The sequence below is a fragment of the Trematomus bernacchii genome, unplaced genomic scaffold, assembly GCF_902827165.1.
Source record: "Trematomus bernacchii unplaced genomic scaffold, fTreBer1.1, whole genome shotgun sequence".
NCBI lineage: Eukaryota > Metazoa > Chordata > Actinopteri > Perciformes > Nototheniidae > Trematomus > Trematomus bernacchii.
Genome location: NW_022987573.1, coordinates 4,589,582 through 4,611,504, shown reverse-complemented (window position 1 = coordinate 4,611,504; position 21,923 = coordinate 4,589,582). Strand labels below are relative to the sequence as shown.

At 39.5% G+C, this 21,923-nt stretch overlaps 1 protein-coding gene across 1 annotated transcript in view; it reads right to left on the bottom strand.

Annotated features, from left to right (window-relative positions):
- The window catches only part of LOC117479355 (metabotropic glutamate receptor 4-like), a 123,525-nt gene that overhangs the window by 33,289 nt on the left and 68,313 nt on the right, over positions 1-21,923 (bottom strand). The window lies entirely within an intron of this gene.

Sequence of the window (21,923 nt, the reverse complement as noted above, 5' to 3'; positions counted from 1 at the left end):
TTATTGCACTATTTCACTATTTCACTTTCTTAAACTATTTTTCTTCTTGTATTTACTATTTACTTGCACAATATTTTTCTGTTTATCTGTGTTTTGTGTTGCACTGTTGAAGCCTGTTTTCATCGACATAACTACACTGTAGCTATGTTCGTTTGACAAATAAAGAACCTTGAACCTTGAGAAACATGAAACAAATTACTTACATTTCTAATTAAATTGCGCAAACACATAACTTACAGTATTTTCCACATTGCTTAGTTTAGTTAAGCTTGTTAGGCAGCAGCCAGAACAATATCTACAGTAATTCCCCACAGATTAGTTTAAACAGAGCCCTCAGCCTTTTAGAAATGGTATTGAACGAGAAGTTAAAAGCAGCAGAGGACGTCCCCTGGTTACCAACAAGCAAAGGCTTTTTAATTCCCAATGCAACATTTCAGGATAACTGTTTTGTCGCCCTGCCAAAATGCCACAGAGAGAATGCGCATGCTAATGAATTTCCCTTTCGTGACCCGGTACAAAGCCAGCCCAATGAACAATCAATGCAGAATAATACCCATAGTTCAGTCCATGGCAGCCACACTCACACCATCAACAATGCCTGCCCCAGCACAGATACTAATGGGTTAAGAAACTGGAAATATGAGTAAAGAGTACTAGAGGATGCCATTAAATGAACAATGGTGTAGGGCTCATGGGTGCAAGAAGTCACTTCCTGTTAAGTCAGCGAAGGCTTCAGTCAGTAGCATACAACATTGTTCTGATTGTGGAGGAATTTAATGATGTTTTCTTTCTCTTCAAACCCGTGCTTTCGCTATTTCACTGTGGCTGTATTTTATTTCCTTCAGAATAGACGCGTGTGTAGGTTTCCTGAAGTGATGCATGTCACAGTTTTGCCTGATACATTCAGTCGGCTGGTTAATGGATCAGCAGTTCCTTCACTGGAGGAAAAGTCTCATTCCTTTGTGTGTGCTGGTCCATGTCTTGCTGTTGGGGCTGTTTCCTGCTGCAATCAGGCAATACTCTTTCCATTCCAGCAGCATCCAACCTTTTATTTACTTGTTTTTCCCGTCCCTTAAACCCAACTTTAATATCCTAGTTAACTCAGAACTATTGCAACATGTCATACTTAAGAAATGGTACATGTTTTTTAAGTTTGACCTGAGGGTGATATATTAAGCTGGAGATAAGTAAGTTTAATGGAAGAGCATAACACTTTATATAGGTGTCTTGATTATGAACATTCAACTTTGTATGATACATGTATTTACTCTTTTAATTGACATTGGAGGCATCATTTCGATATGATACAACAAAACACAATATACTTTAATGTTCCCGTAAGAATATGTGTTCTGGGCTCCGTCCTGCAGTTCAACAGAAGATGAAAATCCTACATACTACATATACACCATAAAAAACAATAACATCTTAACACATGAATTATTTACATAAAGTATGCACCTACTGACAATGGTGACCTACTGCGCAACGCACTCACTTTTATCACAAGTTCATGATGTTCTCATGTTCTCCTTATTGTATTGCACTTACTAAAGTATGTTTTAACATCTGGTGAATTTTTTTAAAACTAAACAACAGGTTAAAGTATACAAGTAAAGCATTTCTTAGTGTGTCCTTTTCTACAAACCACATGCTTCAGATTGTTGAGGCTTTATTTAAACTGAAGCAGAGGTTTATTTGTCTGCCTCTCTGTGTCATTACACCTACACTACCCAGAGAGGCACATGGGAAATTTAGCAGCAGCAGCTCTCTGCTCTCGGAGACTCTATCAATCATTAGATTCTATGTCTTTGCCTCGCTGATACTTCAGTCCCACATTCCCCCAACATCTGCTGTGTAGAAGCAGAGCACTCATCCCTTGCTTTCCTTCTCTTCTCACATCACCAGCAGCAGAGGGAAGAGCAGGAGGAGGAGCGGGGGGGATAAGAGCCCAGCCTGGGGGAGTTGATGCACACTGAACAAGACCCTCCACGGGCCCAGTGTTGTTACTCTGTTAGTTGTATGGTACACCACAATTTGTTTTATTGCTAACACTAGCCATTCATCCATGCACCTGTCCATCCTTTGCTCTCTAAGTAGAGGATGGGCAAAGACACGGTCCTTGAATCGAGGACCCCGATTCAAACTCCGTGACAGGAAGCAGCTACGAAACAAGACTCTCATCCCTACCTGCAGCAAATATGAATTTCTCTTTTTCTATTTGAAGCATACTCTTAAATTCCCCCCCATTTATGTCACAATGTCACACCTTTATTCTTGTCAATAAACAAACATGCATACATATACATACAGTTCACACACACACACACACACACACACACACACACACACACACACACACACACACACACACACACACACACACACAGTACACACACACATACCTAAAATACATAATAGTATTTGATCTGTGCTTTTTCAAATATCTTCCACACGTTGAGTTAGCTATGCAGACGTTCTTTATACAACCTAAGTGGCTTTCAATTTGTCTTAGTAATTATAGGTTATGCCCATTACATATTTTATAATTATTTGAACAAGTCTCTTAAAGATGTAACATATTTTCAATAAAACACTTCCAATTTGCCATTAGACAGGATGTAATTAGGCAGAATCCTCTTCATGTCTGCACACCACTCCTCATCAGACCATTTCTCACCTAATACTTCTTAGTAGCCTATAGAAAGTCAATTATAAAGCAATTAATTACACATTTGAAGGACCTGTAAGCAGCCCTTGTGTGTTTTTGATGTTGATTAATTATAGTTATTTATCAAAATTACCTGAAAATCATGCAGATTAACAATCAGTGGTGTGTGTAAAACTATTCTGAGTACCTGGGTAGTGATTTAGGTCTCACAAAGCAAACAATTAATACACACATTAATTTATCGCCACGTTAAGCCAGTGCCAAACCCACAATACATTATGTGTACATAATTGAAGGGCAAAGTCATATCTACTGATACAGGGAGTCGTCCTTTTTGCCGCAGATACTGCTGAAAACTTCATGAGCTGTGTTTCTGTCCACAACACTCATCCTATACCACTGTTAACATCTGAGCCACGTCTAAAAAACCACCTCTAAAAATATCCGTTGCTGAGGAGACTGCGAGCCTCCTCTCTGGTGTTTTTCATTGTCAGTCGCAGTCTCTGCTCTCCTAATAGCTCAGAACACTAATATTCCTTCTCATTGGACCCCCGTGGGACGGACGAGGCTGCCATAAACATTAAAAATTCCCTGGCTCTGTGGCCAATGCAGCACATTGTGCTTGCTGAAACGTAGTGCAAAAGCAAAACAAAATACACCCAGGTGGGCATTTTGGGGAAGGTGAAGGTATATAAATAGCATTTTTATTGGGATGCCGTGAGTGGCAGTGCTTGCACAAACAATCAAACTTCGCAGCTGGAGAACATCACAACAGAAATACATAGATCTTAAATTACACTGGTGTTGCTGCTACAGTAATTTTGTTCAATGTTGATCACTGCAGCCTTGAGAATGAGTCCATTTCAATAATATACAAATATCAGCATCAACTGCTTCTTACTCTGGCAACAAATTATTTTTTAAACTAAGTCAATGAAAAGGCAACAGGCTTATTGACATGAAGCAACAAACTGAAGCCCAACACTTGAGTGCTACAAATGAAAGTTGTGCTTTTTTCAGTGCTTCAATGACGCGTTGGAACGTTTACAAATCTCACCCTGTCAGCCTGTTTTATTCAGTCTAAGAAATGCCATAAGCCATGTTTTAGCCGTTAGCCAGTTCTAATTTCTATTTAACAACATAACAACGTCAATGAGTGCTTAAGCAACAACAACTTGGTGAAAGTATAGCTAGCCCCACTTGGCCGTTGTGTTGCTTTTGCCTGTGCAGCATCTAAGCACAGCATTAAGGTAGCAGTGACAAACAATTCATAATGAATAAGCCTGTTTAAGTTTCACAAGCAGCTTTGAATTAAGATCTGCTTTTGACTGCGGTGTTGTTATTTCAATTAATTGATCGTCCAGTATGTAATGTCTGGCTGCTGACCAGCAGTCTAATGTACAGAACTGCCTTTACTGTGGTGATCACAGTTGTTTGCATTACACAAATACACTCAGATAAGATCAAAGTAATGAAAATGTTAGATAGCACTACGCAGATGAATAATATCCCCCCTCTGATTTATTAAACTGTGTACCAATTGATTTATGCAAATCACTGATCAGAGGCCTGTGATAAACTGGCAACTCTTCCAATGTTTCTCTACCTTTCATCCAATGCATGCTGGGACTTGCTTAGGCCCCTGAGAGGGAGAGAAAATGAATGGAATTGATTTATGCCGGAAAAACAAGAGTATAGGTAAAATCCTGACCGTCCCTGCAATCAAAATGTTACCGAAAATCAACTCCAGGAAGCACGCTGAGTTTATTGGTACATTATCCACAAATTGTGTTTTTCTCCCACTTATCAGAAATACAGCTGCGGGTGAGTGGGAGTGAAATACTGGGAGGAGAGCGTGTGAAACCGTGGGCTGAAATCATTAGGGAAACTGACCCTGAACAGAAGAGTTCAGTTCGCAGGTTCAGTCGCCTGTTCCAACAAACCCCCTAAAAAGTATTCAGGAGCAGGACACTAAATCCCCCCATAGCCCCCGAGGCGCTGTCACTGCTCTCACCTCCCTACTCAGGGCTGAGGGGATAAAATGAATTGAATTTCGCTCAGGGGAACAATTACAGAATAATATCCCATTATAATTATTATAGACTGCTGAGCCACAAAGATAGCCCAAACTACCAAATGTCCTCTCTGCAATATAAAGAGGATGGCTAAAATGTATTTAGGGTGACCTGCTACTGCATGGAACATGGGAAAATACTCAATAAATGGAATGTATACTAGTAACAGGTATTTTGTACAAGGTATATTGTTTTTTACTTGTACTTGTTTTATGGTGTGTGAGCTGTGCTGTGTGAGTTTTTGTATGTTTGTTTATTTGACTGTACAGTACTTTGGTCTGGAGGTTTTAAAGTGCTTTATAAATAAAGCTGTATTGTATTGAATTTGCATAACAAGTCACTTGAACCAATTGAATGGCTTTCATATTATCAAGATGGAAAATGAATGACCCTAATTAGTTTGTATCATTGTAATTCTCCTTTATTATGAAGACCATGTGTCCACCATTTTCCTATACTCTGCTTATAACTCTCAACATTTGATCCAAGAGCTACGACGTATTGTGTATTGTATAATATGTGTGTGTAGACAGTGTTTCTTTAAATATGAATTACCTTTCAAACACATGGATGTCTGAGTGCATTGTCTGCACAGTCTGGATTCTTTCTCAGGGACCTGCTGAGTCTACAGGTTGATATCTGAGAGCAGCACTGGGCTGGATCACATGATGAGCCCGGGGTTAACGCGATGTACTGCTGGGAAAATGAGGCTGAACCGTGGATGAATGGGAAGCTGGTGAGAGTCAGGTTTCCCCGCTCAGATGAGACTGAGCTGCAGATAAAGCATGCTCTCTGTCTGCCTCTGCTAATGTAAAGAAGTAGCTAGAGCAGATTAGACTGAGAGACGAGGAAAATACAAGGTCCCGGATTATGTTATGAATTGAAATAGCATTGCATTATGAATAACCAAACATCACATTTGTATCTTATTCCAACCGTGACATTGACGCTGGTATTGTTTTCACCTTGCGAGTCTGTTCATGTTTGTGGTCGCAATATAATTTCAACAGTGCAAAAAGCAGTCACTAACCTTCAAAGATGTGTATTCAAAATGAAGGTTGTGTTTGAAGATGGTGTGGCCAGAGCCTCAGAATAAGGAGGAAGGAAGTGTAGAAGGGTACATAGCTGATGGTAATGTTCACCTCTCAGTGAATTGTCTTCATTATCATTTCTAGTTCTTATTTTTTCTTGAATAACTAGCCCTACACTTCCTCTTTAACCGGTCTCTGCCATGTTAGTGACACAAAGTGGTGCTGTTGGATATTTCCCTATGAGAGATGCAGTAGATTAAAAAAAAAAATGACAGGAAGCAATTTTCTCGCTTGCTGTGTCGCCCTTTATGATGGGTTTTGAAATGTACTCATGGGGAGATGAGCTGATGTTAATAAGACAAACATCTGCATGGGGATGTGTGAAATTAGATTGGATTGAGAGAAACGGTGATGGCATTGATGCTCTTTCCTATAGGTTTTTTATTCTGTAAGATAAGTATGCTATTAAGAAAATTCATTTTCATTGAACTGCTTATTAGGTTTTGGACAGTTTTGGTAATCTTACTAAACTCTTTACATTTCATTGTCATTACATCATTGTTTTTCACTGCTAATAGTCTTAGGGTATTATTATATGTGCCTATGTCTAACTTGTACAGATAACCACTTAACCAATAACTGATTTCAGGGTATTAGTCTGTATCCTGTCTTTTCCTGTCCGGTTGAAATTGGGAAAACTCACGTGCTTTTCAGCTCAACATTGCGAAGATAAGAAAAACGTTTTGGTGATGAATTCAGAAATGCCTGTACGTCAGGCTGCTTTTCATGTTTAACTGACAGTTGAACTTAAAAAATGGACTGATTGATGAGCTGTGTTGGCTGAGGTTTTGGATTTGCTGGATTTAAGGAATTCTGTATTTTTAGGCTGGTCTTATGTCTGGTCCGGAAGTTGTCATTTGAAAGCCAATGCAGTGAAGCAGCCTGCAGTTAGTGTGATACTGAATGAGAGGGGCCATCTGACTACATTACCAAACCATTTAACATTTGAACGACAGCTTATTTAATAACAATGACAAGTTAAACATTTAGAGTTTCAATATTTTGGCAGATGAGTTGCTTTACACACAGCTACTGGTAGTGTTTTTTAAAAGACCCCTTGCACAAAAAGCTGAGGCACTTAGTTTGAGACTGACGACTTGATTTTATTATAATAAATGTAAGGAAAGGGAGCGATAAAGCAATTTTAGTGCCCCAACAGGTGCTGTTCTCTGGACTCGTTTGTTAAATTGAGTGTTATGAACTGCATGGGTCTAATCTTTGGTCTCTGAAACAAAAAATGATCCACTCGAGCTGGTATTGATGACCCAGCTAACAATGTGTGAAAGTATATGTGAGAACACAGCAGGGCAGGATGTAGTTACTCTCTGGCCTCAAAGTTGATGGATCAACTCAAAGCATTTGTTGGCATGGCCATTTTCTTAAGCCAAATGGCAACCGGTCCTGGTATTACATCTGTCAGCAACTCTGCTCCCATATCAGCGCTCTGTAAGTCCTGGAGGGAAATGGACCCACTCTCTTTTTGTCCCCACAGTGCAGGGAGGCTCATGGAGGGCAAGAGGGCAGCAGTGACAGAACATGTGATTTCCTACATATTATTAATCCCACTCGGTTCCTTCCACATGCTGGAAATATGAGTTTACTCCACTGCTGAAAAGTACATTATCATTTTGAGGAAGGTTCGGAAAATCTAAAACTGCAATTTCGCTAAACTGATAAACTGTGATTGCATACCACACTTTGTATAAATTACTTTTTTTTTACTCAATTAATCAAATTAAATTAACACAATCTGAACAAAAAACATATATTATTCCCATTCATCATGTTATTTACTTTTGAGTTTCAACGTCTAGCCTTTCATTTTAACATTAAACTATTTGGTTTGCACTTTATATCAAAGCAGTTTCAATTAAGGTTAAACACTGAACCTCAGCAACAGGTGTCAAGAATAGCATTGTTAACAATCTGTCAGACAATAAGATACACATACAGATTATCGTTGTTAGTACAACTGTGTGTTCAAAAGTAAACTTTGAAACAGTTTTGCTGCTAACAGGGATGAGCACTGTTTATTGACAACCATGACATCACGTTAAAAACTATTATTTCCACTCAGCGGCGTCAGCACAAATGATTTGTCCGAGTCGGCAGGAGTTTGAGAAATCCAACAGTGTCCTATTTTCCAGTCGCGGCAAAGTTCTGAGCAGATTTAATAGCAACGATTTGTGTACAAATGTGCCAGTTTGACATGAGGATACACGTTTGATACACAGAAATATGATAGAGCCTTTTTATTTTCTTCTGGAGAGAATAGTAATGGTGATATTGTGAATTGTCGACGGTTAAGCAGTTTTGCTTGAGAGCATGTTGTCTTGTTCCCAGATCCAGAATAAAAAAGACCATGAAAACAGGTTCTGGGGCAACTATAAATTAGATTTCAAAATAACTGAATGACATCTTCCTTCTCAGTAAAAATGATTTATAAATCAAAGACAGGCCTCTGAGCACTGTGAAACAAGCTTTTCTGCTCTGTGGTAAAATGACTTACCTAACAAGCATGGGACTTCCTCTTACCGAGAGAAATCCACATAGCAAATCTCCTAATATGAAAATGTTTAAGCTCAGCTCAAGAGTTAAGTATAAAAGTGTATATGGCTTCCTGGCAAAGGAAATGTTAACGGTGCTGTCTAATCAGGCGTAGGCGGCGCTTAGGAGCGGCTGCAGAAGGCCTTGAGGAGAACATTCTCACATTGTCAAAGAGCGGCAGAAAACGTCCCTGCAAATACACGTGATGAAAGACTGTCAGCCTCCATCAGACGTCCTGTTACCTTCAGCAGCTCGCATATATTTCTGACATCAGATGAGGGAAATAACGGTTGACAGTCCACATTTAAATCCCTGTGTTTCTTCCCCTTGCACATCACTATAGTTTCTTTATCAGTGCTTCAAGGGGTGATAAATAGCTTTTTGGCTTTTACGCCATTCTTCATCTTAAGCTGCTGATTCTGCCAGCAGCTACTTCTGTGTGGTCACAATGAAAGAGCTGGAGCAGCAGAAAATGGCCGGTGGTGTTTTTTGGCTCCCCACTTCAGTAGTCACTCTGTTTTATAGGGCTTTATGTGACTTTGCTAATTTGGGAATGGTCCTATTATCTGTGGATAATATATTTTATAGTTTTGGTTTCTTAAATGTGAGGATATGATGCTTTTCTTTGTCGTATCTACAAAAAACGGATAATATGGTCTGAAGGCAGTCAGTCCCCTAAATAAAGCAGTTAAATTACAACACTTTCGTCCATTGGCCTTGTTTTACGATTTTTTGCATTTATTAGACAAAATTATGAATTTAATAAAGAGGAAAATAATCAGCTGATGAACTGTTAATGACAAAATCTGTTTATTAGTTTGACTTCAAATAAAAAAAGCCATTTATTTACTAAAGAGTTTGCGTGGTACCTAGTATTTAGTAAAATAAATATATATATATATATATATATATATATATATATATATATAGTTTACATTCAAATTAAACTTAAACTTTGGTAACAGGGTTTTACATGTACAATAAGGCATTTTCCCCGAGCCAAAAATGTATATGTTTAAAAGTGTTTAAAAGCCTGATAACAGTTTATCAGCAATGAGGGGATGTCACATTGATGGCAGATGATAATATTAAGTTACTGAACCAAATACTATTCTCTGTATTTAAATTATACGTAACAGATATACTGCCCATTCTGGCTTCTTTAAGGATGTGCTGCCCCATCAGACTGCTTCAAGGTTCCCAGCTGCCCCCTGAGCTGCAGCAGGATCCAGCAACGTGAAGGTTCATCCATTTTGTGATGAAGTGTCTTCACCTTCAGTATTGCCTGTGGCCGGCCCCAGGAGCTCCTGAGAGGCAGAGCGGCCTCTCCGGGCAGCAGACAGCCGCTCCAGTACAGTAATGACCAATCCTCAGATCAATGCTCCTCTTGTTGAATTGCTATTGTGTCAAAATGTTGTTTTAAAGGCTTATGGCCTCAAAGTGGACCAGGTTAAATATTACTCCTTTAAGTAAATCACAACTTCTGTGTTTTAAATACCAACACGACAACACGTTTTGCAGAATAGATCACCTTCTGCTTATTTCTTACCACAGCTAATAAACTGTCAAATGAATCATTAGAGAGAATAGCTTTATGTTAAATCAACTAAACCCACAGATGTGAGTTTTGTTCCGAGCGTTAAGTTTGTCATGCAGTGTTAGCAAGTCTCTGACATTATAGTGATACAGCACATTATGCAAAAATATGTGTAGCAGAGTCTTGACAATCGTCCTGTCTCTGCACACCTGGAGCTAAAACCCTTCAGTGATTCTCAAACTGTCGAGAGGAACCAAGTTCCAGGTGGTTGCAGCGAACATAAAGCTATCCGTGGACGTGTAGCTGTGACAGTTTGAAAGACATGAAACCATTTGCAAAATGCTGCACACTGCTAATCAAACAAGGTAATGAACAGTGGAAAATGGAAAAGTACTAAAAGAGCAGAGCAGCATGACAATGTAACTGAAGTTGAAATATAAAAAGAGGAATCCAATTAAAATGTTACCGTTTAGCAAATGGCTTTCAGTCAAAACAAAAGTTAAATGTGTATTGTCGTGAAAAGTGCTAGTTCAGAAGTTTAAATTAGTTACGTTTTCTAGTTTGATTTATTTGATGACAATTTGTAGCTAGAAATCATCTTTAACCATAGCTATACAAAAGTGTACAGAAAGCATAATTATTTAAAAAGGTAAACTAATAATCATAAAATCTTATAGCCATAAAATCTGCCAACACAATATTTTCATTTTTATTTTTTGGGAACCAGTGCCTTTATTGACTTAACGGTTGAAAGGGCGAGACAGAGGGGATGACACGCTTCAAATGGTCTCTCGATATCAACCACAGTCCTTTGCATTGTTAAACATGTGAACTTCTCTGGCCTCCACTGAAATATTCTGCTCACAGCTTCACCTGAATGATTGTTCCGTAGTATGAATAATGCCAGCAGGTGAACGGTGCCGGGGGTAATGGGAGAAATAAGAACGATACAGGTGGTTGCACAGTCAAAATAAATTCACATAACGTCTCTCTTAACTCTCAGAAGCCCAACACAGTATTCATCAGTACTCAGTGAGGCCTGACGCAGGATGAGCAGCTGCCTGAGCCTGACAGGGATTTCCTGTGTTTGACATGTTGAGCCAAGGGGACATGAACTCCTACCCTCCTTCCTCCTTATCCTGCCTCCCTTCCTCCTTATCCTGCCTCTCTTACGTTTTTTCTGTCTTGCACTCAAAGTACAAATATAAGAAAGTACAATAGAGAGAAAACTCTGTTGAAGCTATATATTTGCATAAATACCGTATAAATGATTAAGGTAATTATTTCATCATTGCAGAATTAGGCTTGTTTTTCATTCGTATTAAATGCTTTAATGTTCAAAAGGACTTATGTTGGGTCCCTTGAGATCACAACAATGGTCCTTAATCTAGACTCCAATGACATAATCAGTTTAAAAATCCACCAGAGATGCAGACTGAGAGAGAACAGAAAACAGTCTTCCTATTTTCTATAAGCCTCTATGAACATTAAAGGTAAGGTAGGTAAGTTTGAGAAACCGGCTCGAGATACACTTTTGTTATATTCCATGGAATGCTCTTAACATCCCGATCTGATCTGTGGAAGCCATAGTACTGTAAAAAGCACGACCGACAGATTTTAGCCGGCCCGGCTAAAATAACTGGATGGCCTACCTGCCTGTCAGCCTTCCATCTGTGCACAAACTTATCTCGTGCCCTCATTGGTCATGTGCGCGTTCGTGTGTGTTGGAGGAGGGGCTCTGTAAGGAAGTGGCAGATTTTCTCCGGCTGTGTATTTTCAAATTCTAGCGCACTCAAGCTGGTTTCTCCAAAATTACCTACCCCACCTTTAAAGAGGACATACTATACACATGTTCAGGTTTATATTAGTATGTTGTGTCTCTACTGTGACATGTCTCCATGCTTTAATGTTCAACAAGCGTTTTATTTTTCTCATACTGCCTGTGATGCAGCACCTCTTTTCACCCTCTGTCTGAAACCAGAGCCCAGTCTGCTCTGATTGGTTAGCTGGTCGGCTCTGTTGATCAACTGCTTAGGGATGTCCCGCTCCTTAGCCTAACACGTGCAATGTGTTCGATGCGCTAACCAATAGAGTATTACATAGTGATGTCACTATGTTATGGAAGTAAACAAAGGAGTCCAATGGAGGCGTTGGGATTGTAGCCTTTGCAGACCATTGACATGTACAAAAACCTATATAACACACTACAGGAAAGGAAACGGTAACAAAGGTTTCCCTATTTGTATTGCCTATACAATACATTTAAAAATACGATCAAAACCTCTGTCACTCAGGTTAACAAGTATTCAAGTCCTTCCTCTTCACATTTCCCTGGTGACAAAGCCATCAGTATGCAACCTTCAATTCTAACATTTGCATAATCTCCTTGTCATCCCTGGGCTGCTGTGTGACATCTCTGCCCTCCTCCTCCTTTTGCTTCAACTGTCATTTAAAAAGATTCATTATGATTTGAAATTATCCATCCAACCCTTTGTTAGTGTCAGTGTACAGACTTGTAACAAAAGAAAGTTAGTGTGTACTTGTAATGCTTTATTTTCTAACCGTGTCACCACCTGAGTTCCTAAAATCCGCTAAATTGTATTACAAACACATATTTAATAATAGTAAAGAGTGCTATATTCACTAGAGGAAAAAACAATACTACTTTTTACAGGGTGATGAGCGTCAGCCTCCATTACTGCAGAGGACTGTAAGCTGTCTAATAAGGACACTAGGCACAGCAGAGAAACAAACAGAGAGAAGGACTGAGGGAGAAAAGGCTTTCGCATCAAGGACAGTCGTGCATTTCAAGGGTGACAACAGCAAGGCATCCCACAGAAAAAGTGTTTTATCGCTCTTTTCTTGTAATCATTTTCCATACTGACACTCCAGTTTTCGTCCCAAGGGGCGGTTTGATAGATGTCATACAATGGGAATGACCCAAATGAAAGCACAGCTCTCTGAAAACAGCTCTGCATATCGGAGGTGGAACGCTTCGGTGACAGTCCAGCAACCACAGATGAAATGATGTCTGACATATTGATTTGCCATTAGGAAAACTCCCCTGATGATGGCACCATTCGGCATGCCAACAATTCAGGGGCTGACACACTTTGGAGAGCAATGCAAACAAACTATGTGAAGCTCTCATGCTGTAACATTAAACATTTATGCGTCTCTTCCCTCTTCTGTATCTTCACAGCTGAGACATATTTTACTGGCTCTGCTATTTCTTTTTCCAGTGTACATTTACTTAGCTTTTTTCCTCTCACCATGTCATTTGTAGAGTGTTTCAGTTTGACAATGTCTTACATGGCCTCCTTTGGAAAAGGTGTGAAACATCCCAAATACTGTGATCAATATATACCCAGTTGGATATGTTAACCTGACAGGACAACATCTTTTACTTTAGTTTACATAGAAATGAATTCTAAAATGAATTTCAGTTTTCAAATGATGCACAATATGCAGTGCAAAATCACCATGGTAACAGGAGGCGAGTTGCCTTGTTTGACACCAACATGACTTTACAGTGAGGCAGCTCCGGGAATACCAATGTTGGACTTTCTCTGCATTCTCAGTCTTTATCACCTATTGAATCAATAAAATGACTACGTTAACATGCAGGTAACTTATTTCACTCCATAGTGTATCATATTGGGATTTAAAGGTCCCCTATTATACTCTATTTCAACAAAATATGATAGGTCTCAAAAATATACAAAACATGTCTCTGAAGTGTTTGGCTCGAAATACTAAACAGATCGTGCATGTAGCATGCCGTAATCCGTATAGCAAATACTTCTGATTCTTTGTCTGTAGGTTTAAATGCAAATGATCTGCTGCTGGCCACGCCCCTCTGCGGGATGATTGGTTTAAAATACACATTGGTGCTCTCGGAGGAGATTCAGATGATAAGGTGTTACCTTGGTTAGTTATTGCCTAATGGTTGCCCAACCTAAAAAACAGTTGTAATCAGAAAGTTGCCCAATCTGATCAGCTCATTTTCAGACAGGTCTTTACATATAGATGGATCACCAAATAAATCTCTTAATACACTGGTGACACATATTTATGTATAAAAGACATGAAAAGGTGGATTTTGCACAATAGGTGACCTACATCATTGACCTAAGTACAGTACCTAATATGAAGTTGACTGATGTGTCGCTACACAGACAAAACAAATCCAAAGACTTTCACTAAATTCCTATAAACCAAAAAATAGCAGCTGTAGCCAAAATGTCCATCCCTTTGGTAGGCAGTTGAACTTAGCCAAACCTTGAGTAAAATAGGTTTTCTTCTCCTCAGAATACAAATTTCCCTTGGTACCAAACACAACACTTCCTGCAGACAAAATACAATACACTTAAACAATAAAATATAGGAAATTATTCCTTATCCCAGACAAATGTTGATATCAGTAACATTAAAGAAAGTTGAAGGCTGCATTCAGAAAAAAATCAAGTTGAAAAAAACAATTTGGATCGTAATATCACATATGTTGACGCCAATGCATCACAGCATGGTTATATTATAATCTGTGTACTCTGAAAAACAGATTTGAGAACAAATATGTTAAAACTGAGTTTAGGAGCCTCATACAAGGCTAAGTACAGTAAGTCTGGTTATTGATGAATGTGAAAAGACTAAACAACTGAAAGAGACTCTGAAGATGTATGATTCATCTACTTTGAGTAGGTGTTCGGAGAAAAAGAGAAGACATTTTGTCAGAAGCACCATCTGGATTATCAGAAGTCTGTCAGGAACATAATTGTCTTCACTTTGTGTTTAAACATTGATGGTTACACATCATCACTGACATCAGAGGATGCTGTGAGTGGAATTTAGTGGAAACAGAACTGTCATTCATCTTTAAAACATCAAACACATCCTTTAAGTAATCTTAACCCTGTGGTAGACTTAATGTACGAAAGGCTCATCTTGTTTTTCTCGCTCTTCTCAGCTGCACTTCATGCTTGCTCTCCCTGAAACACTAAAGGTTATTTTCAACCTCCTCTGAGATATCGACTGCCCCAGTGTCAAACTGTTTCCACTTCGCGGTACCGATACTCAAGTCCAGCCAGTCTGATCAAATACTGAGTTTCCACTTTGATTCAGTTTTCATTTGAAAGCCCAGGGTTTAGGGGACAAATTATTCGCTATACGGCTGGATCGTGTGACATCTACCATCTAAAACAAAGGTATGAGGTATATATTATAAGATTCTAAAAATCTTTATTTGACCTAAATAAATTGGATTCCCTTTATCATGAAGCAAATGTACAGGCAGTAAAACCGAATGGGTTTTTGAAATGCCGGACTACTTTTGATGTTTTGATCATTCTGTCTTTTTTATTAGACTGTGAGACATTTTTATATTTGTCCTCTCGTCTAGCTCACCCTAAATAGAACCGTTTAACTGTGGGGTGCCTTTAAAAGAAGCCAAATTATATTAAAAAGCCATACAATTAACTTATGACTGCAGGCAACACAATTGAATCTTACCACAGACAAACCAGCTGTGTTGATGTTAGAACGGCACATGCATACCGTTTGGTCTGTGGGACAACACCACAGTATCTTTAGGCCTAGCATCTCGGCTAAGATAACCTTGAGAACAAATAAATGACCAATTTTAAAAAAGTCCTTCAAGTATATTGCTTTAAATACCTAAAGATTCACACAAACAAACAATGCATACACAAATGAAAACACAATATGCTATAAAATGGTTAAGAAAAGCAAAACATACTAAACAAAACTTATAACAGAAAGCAGTAAAAACTAGTCATGACTTAAATGAGTAACACTTCTTGTGCAAGGAAATATAAACATAAATAATATTGAAGTTACTTTTCATTCTTTATCTATTTTAGGAGCATTAAATTAGTCATGGAACAAATGCTGTTTTCCCTTTCCGTCTGTTTCAAAAATGTTAATAATCATTGTCACACTTTATTTTTACAAGCAGCATACATTGAGCAAACATACATAAATAATAATTTGGTTTGACAAAGCCTAAATAATCTACTTATTCTGCTTCAACAAACCCAAATCTGCTGTTCAAAGCTAAAACCATTTCCATATATAAAGCGGCACATCGAGTCAGCCTCTGTGACATTATGTGGGTGAGACTGATGCTCAGTATACGGCCTATAGCTGCTTAATGAGATAGAACATTTGGCCAGTTCTGATCTGGCTGTTTCATTATGTGAGCACTGAGCAGAATGCTGCAGAAGCCATTTAGCAGCCAGAATACCTGTGGCTTTGGTTTTGACAGAGCTGCCTGCCTGTCATATAATCAATTACAGCCCGAATTGGAGAAAAAAAGCTCAGGGGAATCAAACAATGGCTCCACACGTACTGTAGCAAACAGACGTATGTAAATGTTTAGCAACCATCACTCTAGTCATCAGATTTAAAGGAGCTGAAGGGAGGAAGTCTTGACAGATGTTTGTCTATATTTTTGTTTACAAGCAGGCAGTGAAGAGAGTGCAGTCTGAACACTGATCTGACTGTGTGTTGTGTTGACAGTTTTTATGCATGACATGTTGTCTCCGGCAGTGTGGTGTTTCAGTGAAGTGGCAGAGAAATTTGAGAAAGTGTTCATAAAATGTAAAAAGTCTTTCCTCTGTTCCACCCTGTGTGCGAAAATGTTCCAAACTTGAAGCCTTATCTTGACACTGCTTTAATCTTTGTGACATTTCTGTCATCAAACCAGGCAGAGATGAGACTGGTGTAATTTACATACTCAGGCTGAGGCTTCAGTCAAACATGCCCGAGAGCCATACTAATGTATTTCAACACGAGGCTATAATGAGATTACAGACCTTCACCATCATTTAATTATTATATCTTTGCTCGTCAGAATCTGCAGAAAACTGATTGATTTTGCATTTAAAGGGGCCCTATTGTGCTTTTTCGGGTTTTCCATTTCCTGAAGTGTGTAATGTCTCTGTGCATGTACATGGTAATAATAAGCTTAGGCTCAAATCGCACTCACACTCCTTAGTTTACTTCCGTAACATAGTAAAATCACTATTTAACACTCGCGCTTCTATTGGTTAGCACTCCAACACATTGTGCATTATAGGATAAGGGGCGGGACATCTCTAAGCGGTTGACCAATCACAACAGAGCCGGTCAGCTAACCAATCAGAGCAGACTGAGCTGCGTTTCAGACAGAGGGTGCAGCACAGGCAGTACAGGCAGTATGAGAAAAATAAAGACCTTTTTGAACATTAAAGCATGGAGACATGTCACAGTAGAGGCACAAAATACAAATATGAACCTGAACATAAGCATAAGAGGGCCCCTTTAAATAAAGAGAGTATATACATGAGGATGTTTACCTTTTCGGAGACATTTTTGGTATCATTAGGACCCTTTATGCATTATATCATATTATAATGCCCTACTACTACAGTTAGTTTTAAGTAGAGATACAGCAATCTGACTTTTTAAGTTATGATGGAAAAACATGGGAATTATAAAGAACTGATTTACCAAAATACTTACATATATGCGCAAGAGTAGGCCTTAATCAGCATTTGTCTCAGTATCTTTAGATGTGGACAAATAATTATGTTTTTGTTTATTTTTGTTTTTCAAAGACAGAGAGAGAAAGCTCTGTTGCGTTGGGTTTTGAGTCCATTTGACATGGGTAGGCAAATGGGCTACTGAGCCGGGCAGACTGGAGGTCTCTCTGCAGGAGGAATCTGCTGCTGGTGCTTCTCCGGGATGACTGATGATGGGCATCAGCTTAGAGCTGGCAGAGAGAAAGGGACGCAGTGGCACAGAGAGTACTGGGCATGTCGGTAGTGATTACGTTCTTCTTCAGAAAGGGTCAGAGGTCAGACTGAGCGTGTTCCAGCAGCTCCCTGCACCAAACCCTCTATATTCCCAACACTGTACAATCATCTTTTTGTTGCTACTGGCCAATCCGGCAGCCTTACTCTCACACTGTCACTGCTTTTCAATAATTGACAATCGAATTAAATAAGCATTATGTCTGCTGTCTGCACTTGTGTGTGTGTGAGTCAAGATTTGGGAGTGCAAAGTCAGATTGCATATCATTTACACCACAGCATCAATCATGGCCAAAGGTCTCTGTTTTATAAGACATACAGTTGCAGTAAACATGTCTTCACATTGTGTAACAGTGAAGCAAATACAAATTATTATTAAAGTTGTGTTTGCTCCGAAAGAGCTGGTGTGAAATGTCATCGCAAGCTGATTTTATAGTGCAAGAGAAACTAAATTAAGACTTTGCTTCAAAGGGCTAATTAGCTTTTATTAAAACAGAAGTGTTATATGTGCTAGCATTGGATAAAAACAATAACTTTATACTAAAAATGTCTTCTTCTTTTTTTAATCCTCAGTGTCGTAGTCTCAAAAAGGTAAAAACAGATAAGGAAGTTTGACATTGGTCAACAGGGTACAATTCAAACTCGACCAATGTTTGTCCTTCAAAAGTGAAGCTTATGATATTGGTGATTCAAGTCCCACATGTTAGATTGTGCAAGTTAGCATGTACACGTTATCATTTTATCTATACCTTCATTTATGTAGCATTTAGTTTGACTGATTTCCAAGCAATTTGATAGAACTAATACAGCAAAGAAAGCACTTTTTCCGATTGACTGGATAGTTTCTATTATGTGTTGCAGCTTTATATGATTCCTAAGACCGCACTAAAACAATGGTTAACTACTTAAGCTGTTTCTTCATATTGAGTTAATTCACAAAGAATGGATTTGTTAGCCTCTAATGTCTAAAGCTGGCTACACACCAACCCGATTTTGGGAGTCAGAGGCCGTCAGAGGCAGTCAGGCATTCGCGGCGCCCTACTCAGGTTGGTGTGTCCCGCACCGTCGTCTCTTTACGGCACCTTTTCACACCTCCCGCATTCAACATGTTAGCCTCGTCTCAATACCCCTCCTCGACTCCTCTCTTCCCCTCCTCCGGGACTTGACCCGGAAATCGATCAAGACACGCCATTTTGAAGTACGTCCCAATAGCTGAAATGCACACGGAGGAGTCGAGGAGGGGTGAGGGAGGAGGGGTGCGGGAGGAGACGAAAGGGAGGATGAACGAGAGCAGACTACGCGGAAGTGTTTTCACTACTCGCGTATAAAAGCCCCGCCCCCACCTTCACAGCTGGTCGATTTCAACACAGGAAAACGGAGAACTGGAAGAATGAGTGGAAAAGCGTCACATAAATGTATAAGTGCTCACAGCTCCGTGGGAATTATTATGTGCAATTCATTTCTTAAGGTTATACTAACAATTTAAGTCATGTTTAATGATCTTGAACGTCACTAAAACATAGCTATTATGAAAGCTATTTCATAAATGGCTAGATCTTGATAATTGAAAATTATTTGTTTTGTTTTGTGTTAAGATATTCAGGAGTTAAATTATTTAAAATTCACAGTCCTGAATGTTGGTTTCTGGTGAATGTGGGGATCTACAGGACACACATTTTCAGAGTAAAGGCTTTCACATTATTATAATTATAATTTTATTGAAATGTACATTTTACACCAAAACGGAACACAAAAGCAGGACCAACCATCATACATTGAATTCCTTGACTAAAAAGAGAAAGATTCATCATTTAAATACATATTTAACAATAAATGGGCCGGTTCTAAAGGGTTATTCAGTTAAACCCAATGAGAGGGGATACAGCTGTGCACATGTCATCATTAACAGAAGTCGTTTAAGAGTGACGTTTGAGTGAACGAGGACATTGTAGTGCCGAGAGAAGGGAGACGGAGGCGGTGCATCGGAGGTGCAAATCTCACTTTATTGGGGAGCAGAAACTGACATGCTGTCGGGTCTAATAACTAATAACTATAGGCCCATCTCTAAATTGTCAGTTCTGGCTAAGGTTCTTGAACGCCTAGTGAGTGAACAGGTAAAGGTGTTTTTATGTACAAATGACATCCTGTCAAAACATCAGTCAGGCTTCAGAAAGCAACATAGCACCATCACTGCCACAATGAAAGTGGTGAATGACATTACAAGTATTTTAGATAATAAGCAGAGCTGTGCAGCTCTATTTATTGACCTTTCCAAAGCGTTTGATACCGTCGATCATCACATCTTAAAGCAAAGGCTACTCAGTATTGGCTTATCCAGCCATGCAGTGGGGTGGTTTGTGAACTACCTCTCTGAAAGGTCCCAATGTGTTCACTTTGATGGGCTGTCTTCTGAGTGGTTAAACATTACTAATGGTGTTCCTCAAGGTTCTGTTTTAGGTCCACTTTTATTCTCCATCTACATCAATAGTTGAGGTGAAAATGTGGATGAAGCTACTTTGCATTTTTATGCGGATGACACCGTGATGTACTGTGCAGGTCCCTCCATTAAGGAGGCTGTTGTTAAATTACAGGCTGTTTTTAACATTATTCAGACTCAGCTCTCTGAACTAAAGCTTCTTTTAAATGTTGAGAAAACCAAGGTAATGCTCTTTTGTAAAGCTAAAAAGACTCCAGAGACTGCTTTGGATATTGTGACTATGCAAGGACAAGTACTCCAAGTGGTTAGCTATTATAAATACCTTGGTATCTGGCTTGATGATTGTCTTACTTTTAAACTTCACGTCACTAATCTGCTTAAAAAGCTGAGGGTTAGACTAGGTTTCTTTTTCAGAAACAAGTCCTGTTTCTCTTTTGAAGCCAGGAAAAGGCTAGTCACTGTGACCTTTTTACCTGTGCTAGACTATGGTGATTTGATCTACATGAATGCACCTGCCCATTGCCTGGAAAGGTTAGATGCCGCCTATCACAGTGCTCTGAGATTTGTTACTAACTGTAAAGCACTTACTCATCACTGTACCCTGTATGCCAAGGCAGGTCTGCCTTCACTTACTGGTCGGAGGCTCAGTCATTGGTACATGTTCATCTATAAAGCCATGCTGGGTAAACTACCTTCTTATATCTGCTCCTTGATCTCACGGAGAGTGGCAAGTAGCTATTGCCTGAGATCCCAGGATGTGTTTTTATTACATGTGCCAAGTGCTAGGACTGTTTTAGGTGCTAAAGCTTTTATGTGCGCTGCTCCTCTAGCTTAGAACACTATGCAAAAAACATTGAAACTCAGCATTTTGATTCCCTTGCATCATTTTAAAGCACGACTGGATGAAATATTATTGGATACCTGTAAATGTAAATAGATGCTAATGTATACCCCTGTAATTATGTTGTGATGTCCTTTTTGTTTTCTGTTTGTTTTTATACAGTATGTGTAACTCAATGTACCGCAGGTCTCCCTTGTAAAAGAGATCGTTGATCTCAATGGGATTTTTAACCTGGATAAATAAAGGCTACAAACAAACAATGCTGTCGGGTCGCAGCCGCAGAAGAGAAGAGAAAGTGTAAGGGACAACACACAGTAGGTACCCCGGAGGTACCGTCAACATATCTGTCCGTGCGGAAACAATACCCCCAACCTGTAGTTCCTGGATTGAATTATGTAACCCCAGTGTATGAATCAGTGATCACTACAACATCCCAATTAATACCTGAGGACTCCTCTGTCCTCGCGTCACCTCCTCGTGTCTCTCGCTCGCATCTTACGGAGGCGGAGCTAAGACGCAAGGAAGGGACGCGAGTGAGGGAAAGGAGGAGTCGAGGAGGGGTATTGAGACGAGGCTACTGAATCGGCCGCGGGAGGTCAGAGAAAGTCGGCCCAAGCAATCACTCTGATTGGCTGTTCACACTACCGCTGCCTGCTGGTAAGGACAGTTATTGCCACTCGTCAACTGAAGTATTTGCGGTCTGTTCGTAGGCGGGCGGCGTAGCGGGCGGCGTAGCCGACGCAGGCGACGTAGCTGACGTAAAAGTCGGGACGCCTTCAGTACGCGTTCTTTGGTCTCAGGTGGGTGTGTAGCGGCCTTAAGTACCATGATTTACACATCACTTACGCAACCTCTAGATGCCTCCTCTACAGGTATGATTCAAATAAGACATTATGTTTATGATATTAGAGTT